Source organism: Diuraphis noxia, unplaced genomic scaffold (assembly GCF_037042655.1).
Source record: "Diuraphis noxia isolate RWA-SAM2 unplaced genomic scaffold, SU_Dnox_SAM2 contig0005, whole genome shotgun sequence".
Taxonomy (NCBI): Eukaryota; Metazoa; Arthropoda; class Insecta; order Hemiptera; family Aphididae; genus Diuraphis; species Diuraphis noxia.
In genome coordinates this window covers 31,589,020-31,595,528 of record NW_028301715.1, presented here as the reverse complement: position 1 = coordinate 31,595,528, position 6,509 = coordinate 31,589,020, and positions in this window count along the sequence as shown.

The window sequence follows — 6,509 nt, the reverse complement described above, 5'->3', positions numbered from 1 at the left end:
ATGATTTAATTATCCTTCAAATTTTATTTCATTTATTTTTCTTGAGAATACATATTGCAGTCAAAATAGTGTATTCCAAGACTAAAATTTTTTCCAAATTTCTTTTTTGATCCTTAAAAACCATTTGCCTGCGGGCGCCAATACCCCCTTTCCATTTTTATTTTCAAACTATAGCTCTAGTTTATTTTTGTGTACACAATTTTTAAACTTTATTAGCCACTTGCCACTAAAAAGCATAATTATATCTTGATTTAATTATCCTTCAAATTGTATTTCATTTATTATTCTTGAGAATACATATTGCAGTCATTAAAGTGTATTCCAAGACTATAATTTTTTCCAAATTTATTTTTTGATCCTTAGAAACCATTTGCCTGCGGGCGCCAATACCCCCTTTCCAATTTAATTTTCAATATATAGCTCTAGTTAATTTTTGTTGTTACAAATTTTTAAACTTCATTAGCCACTTGCAACTCAAAAACATATTTTATCACGATTCAATTATCCTTCATTTATTTTTCTTGAGAATACATATTACAGTCATTAAAGTGTATTCCAAGACTATAATTTTTTCCAAATTTATTTTTTGATCCTTAAGAATCATTTGCCTGCGGGCGCCAATACCCCCTTTCCAATTTTATTTTCAATATATAGCTCTAGTTAATTTTTGTTGTCACAAATTTTTAAACTTCATTAGCCACTTGCAACTAAAAAACATAATTATATCATGATTTAATTATCCTTCATTTATTTTTCTTGAGAATACATATTGCAGTCAAAATAGTGTATTCCAAGGCTAAAATTTTTTCCAAATTTCTTTTTTGATCCTTAAGAATCATTTGCCTGCGGGCGCCAATACCCCCTTTCCAATTTTATTTTCAATATATAGCTCTAGTTAAATTTTGTGGACACAATATTTAAACTTTATTAGCCACTTTCCACTATAAAACATAATTATATCATGATTTAATTATCCGTCATATTTTATTTCATTATTTTTTCTTGAGAATACATATTAAAGTCATTAAAGTGTATTCCAAGACTATAATTTTTTCTAAATTTATTTTTTGATCCTTAAGAATCATTTGCCTGCGGGCGCCAATACCCCCTTTCCAATTTTATTTTCAATATATAGCTCTGGTTAATTTTTGTTTTCACAAATTTTTAAACTTCATTAGCCACTTGCAACTCAAAAACATATTTTATCACGATTCAATTATCCTTCATTTATTTTTCTTGAGAATACATATTGCAGTCAAAATAGTGTATTCCAAGGCTAAAATTTTTTCCAAATTTCTTTTTTGATCCTTAAGAATCATTTGCCTGCGGGCGCCAATACCCCCTTTCCAATTTTTTTTTCAATATATAGCTCTAGTTAAATATTGTGGACACAATATTTAAACTTTATTAGCCACTTGCCACTATAAAACATAATTATATCATGATTTAATTATCCGTCATATTTTATTTCATTATTTTTTCTTGAGAATACATATTGCAGTCAAAATAGTGTATTCCAAGGCTAAAATTTTTTCCAAATTTCTTTTTTGATCCTTAAGAATCATTTGCCTGCGTGCGCCAATACCCCCTTTCCAATTTTATTTTCAATACATAGCTCTAGTTAAATTTTGTGGACACAATATTTAAACTATATAAGCAACTTGCAACTAGAAAACATAATTATATCATGATTTAATTATCCATCAAATTTTATTTCATTTATTTTTCTTGAGAATACATATTGCAGTCAAAATAGTGTATTCCAAGGCTAAAATTTTTTCCAAATTTCTTTTTTGATCCTTAAGAATCATTTGCCTGCGGGCGCCAATACCCCCTTTCCAATTTTATTTTCAATATATAGCTCGAGTTAAATTTTGTGGACACAATATTTAAACTTTATTAGCCACTTGCCACTATAAAACATAATTATATCATGATTTAATTATCCGTCATATTTTATTTCATTAATTTTTCTTAAGAATAAATATTAAAGTCATTAAAGTGTATTCCAAGACTATAATTTTTTCCAAATTTATTTTTTGATCCTTAAGAATCATTTGCCTGCAGGCGCCAATACCCCCTTTCCAATTTTATTTTCAATATATAGCTCTAGTTAATTTTTGTTTTCACAAATTTTTAAACTTCATTAGCCACTTGCAACTCAAAAACATATTTTATCATGATTCAATTACCTTCATTTATTTTTCTTGAGAATACATATTGCACACAAAATAGTGTATTCCAAGACTAAAATTTTTTCCAAATTTCTTTTTTGATTCTTAAAAATCATTTGCCTGCGGGCGCCAATACCCCCTTTCCATTTTTATTTTAAAAATATATCTCTAGATTATTTTTGTGGACACAATTTTTTAAATTCCATTAGCCACTTGCAACTAGAAAACATAATTATATCATGATTTAATTATCCTTCAAATTTTATTTCATTTATTTTTCTTGAGAATACATATTGCAGTCAAAATAGTGTATTCCAAGACTATAATTTTTTCCAAATTTCTTTTTTGATCCTTAGAAACCATTTGCCTGCGGGCGCCAATACCCCCTGTCCAATTTTATTTTCAATATATAGCTCTAGTTAAATTTTTTGGACAAAATTTTTTAAACTCCATTAGCCACTTGCAACTAAAAAACATAATTATATCATGATTTAATTATCCGTCATATTTAATTTCATTAATTTTTCTTGAGAATACATATTGCAGTCAAAAAAGTGTATTCCAAGGCTAAAAATTTTTCCAAATTTCTTTTTTGATCCTTAAGAATCATTTGCCTGCGTGCGCCAATACCCCCTTTCCAATTTTATTTTCAATACATAGCTCTAGTTAAATTTTGTGGACACAATATTTAAACTATATAAGCAACTTGCAACTAGAAAACATAATTATATCATGATTTAATTATCCATCAAATTTTATTTCATTTATTTTTCTTGAGAATACATATTGCAGTCAAAATAGTGTATTCCAAGGCTAAAATTTTTTCCAAATTTCTTTTTTGATCCTTAAGAATCATTTGCCTGCGGGCGCCAATACCCCCTTTCCAATTTTATTTTCAATATATAGCTCTAGTTAAATTTTGTGGACACAATATTTAAACTTTATTAGCCACTTGCCACTATAAAACATAATTATATCATGATTTAATTATCCGTCATATTTTATTTCATTAATTTTTCTTAAGAATAAATATTAAAGTCATTAAAGTGTATTCCAAGACTATAATTTTTTCCAAATTTATTTTTTGATCCTTAAGAATCATTTGCCTGCGGGCGCCAATACCCCCTTTCCAATTTTATTTTCAATATATAGCTCTAGTTAATTTTTGTTGTCACAAATTTTTAAACTTCATTAGCCACTTGCAACTAAAAAACATAATTATATCATGATTTAATTATCCTTCATTTATTTTTCTTGAGAATACATATTGCAGTCAAAATAGTGTATTCCAAGGCTAAAATTTTTTCCAAATTTCTTTTTTGATCCTTAAGAATCATTTGCCTGCGGGCGCCAATACCCCCTTTCCAATTTTATTTTCAATATATAGCTCTAGTTAAATTTTGTGGACACAATATTTAAACTTTATTAGCCACTTTCCACTATAAAACATAATTATATCATGATTTAATTATCCGTCATATTTTATTTCATTATTTTTTCTTGAGAATACATATTAAAGTCATTAAAGTGTATTCCAAGACTATAATTTTTTCTAAATTTATTTTTTGATCCTTAAGAATCATTTGCCTGCGGGCGCCAATACCCCCTTTCCAATTTTATTTTCAATATATAGCTCTGGTTAATTTTTGTTTTCACAAATTTTTAAACTTCATTAGCCAATTGCAACTCAAAAACATATTTTATCACGATTCAATTATCCTTCATTTATTTTTCTTGAGAATACATATTGCAGTCAAAATAGTGTATTCCAAGGCTAAAATTTTTTCCAAATTTCTTTTTTGATCCTTAAGAATCATTTGCCTGCGGGCGCCAATACCCCCTTTCCAATTTTTTTTTCAATATATAGCTCTAGTTAAATATTGTGGACACAATATTTAAACTTTATTAGCCACTTGCCACTATAAAACATAATTATATCATGATTTAATTATCCGTCATATTTTATTTCATTATTTTTTCTTGAGAATACATATTGCAGTCAAAATAGTGTATTCCAAGGCTAAAATTTTTTCCAAATTTCTTTTTTGATCCTTAAGAATCATTTGCCTGCGGGCGCCAATACCCCCTTTCCAATTTTATTTTCAATATATAGCTCTAGTTAAATTTTGTGGACACAATATTTAAACTTTATTAGCCACTTGCCACTATAAAACATAATTATATCATGATTTAATTATCCGTCATATTTTATTTCATTAATTTTTCTTGAGAATAAATATTAAAGTCATTAATGTGTATTCCAAGACTATAATTTTTTCCAAATTTATTTTTTGATCCTTAAGAATCATTTGCCTGCGAGCGCCAATACCCCCTTTCCAATTTTATTTTCAACATATAGCTCTAGTTAATTTTTGTTGTCACAAATTTTTAAACTTCATTAGCCACTTGCAACTCAAAAACATATTTTATCACGATTCAATTATCCTTCATTTATTTTTCTTGAGAATACATATTGCAGTCAAAATAGTGTATTCCAAGGCTAAAATTTTTTCCAAATTTCTTTTTTGATCCTTAAGAATCATTTGCCTGCCGGCGCCAATACCCTCTTTCCAATTTTTTTTTCAATATATAGCTCTAGTTAAATATTGTGGACACAATATTTAAACTTTATTAGCCACTTGCCACTATAAAACATAATTATATCATGATTTAATTATCCGTCATATTTTATTTCATTAATTTTTCTTGAGAATACATATTAAAGTCATTAAAGTGTATTCCAAGACTATAATTTTTTCTAAATTTATTTTTTGATCCTTAAGAATCATTTGCCTGCGGGCGCCAATACCCCCTTTCCAATTTTATTTTCAATATATAGCTCTAGTTAAATTTTGTGGACACAATATTTAAACTTTATTAGCCACTTGCCACTATAAAACATAATTATATCATGATTTAATTATCCGTCATATTTTATTTCATTAATTTTTCTTGAGAATACATATTAAAGTCATTAAAGTGTATTCCAAGACTATAATTTTTTCTAAATTTATTTTTTGATCCTTAAGAATCATTTGCCTGCGGGCGCCAATACCCCCTTTCCAATTTTATTTTCAATATATAGCTCTAGTTAAATTTTGTGGACACAATATTTAAACTTTATTAGCCACTTGCCACTATAAAACATAATTATATCATGATTTAATTATCCGTCATATTTTATTTCATTAATTTTTCTTGAGGATAAATATTAAAGTCATTAAAGTGTATTCCAAGACTATAATTTTTTCCAAATTTATTTTTTGATCCTTAAGAATCATTTGCCTGCGGGCGCCAATACCCCCTTTCCAATTTTATTTTCAATATATAGCTCTAGTTAATTTTTGTTGTCACAAATTTTTAAACTTCATTAGCCACTTGCAACTCAAAAACATATTTTATCACGATTCAATTATCCTTCATTTATTTTTCTTGAGAATACATATTGCAGACAAAATAGTGTATTCCAAGACTAAAATTATTTCCAAATTTCTTTTTTGATTCTTAAAAATCATTTGCTTGCGGGCGCCAATACCCCCTTTCCATTTTTATTTTAAAAATATAGCTCTAGTTTATTTTTGTGGACACAATATTTAAACTTTATTAGCCACTTGCCACTAAAAAACATAATTATATCATGATTTAATTATCCATCAAATTTTATTTCATTAGTTTTTCTTGAGAATACATATTGCAGTCAAAATAGTGTATTCCAAGGCTAAAAATTTTTCCATATTTCTTTTTTGATCCCTAAGAATCAATTGCCTGCGGGCGCCAATACCCCCTTTCCAATTTTATTTTCAATATATAGCTCTAGTTAATTTTTGTTGTCACAAATTTTTAAACTTCATTAGCCACTTGCAACTCAAAAACATATTTTATCACGATTCAATTATCCTTCATTTATTTTGCTTGAGAATACATATTGCAGTCAAAATAGTGTATTCCAAGGCTAAAGTTTTTTCCGAATTTCTTTTTTGATCCTTAAAAACCATTTGCCTGCGGGCGCCAATACCCCCTTTCCATTTTTATTTGCAAACTATTGCTCTAGTTTATTTTTGTGTACAAAAATTTTAAACTTTATTAGCCACTTGCCACTAAAAAACATAATTATATCATGATTTAATTATCCGTCATATTTTATTTCATTAATTTTTCTTGAGAATACATATTGCAGTTATTAAAGTGTATTCCAAGACTATAATTTTTTCCAAATTTCTTTTTTGATCCTTAGAAACCGTTTGCCTGCGGGCGCCAATACCCCCTTTCCAATTTTATTTACAATATGTACCACTAGTTAATTTTTGTTGTCACAAATTTTTAAACTTCATTAGC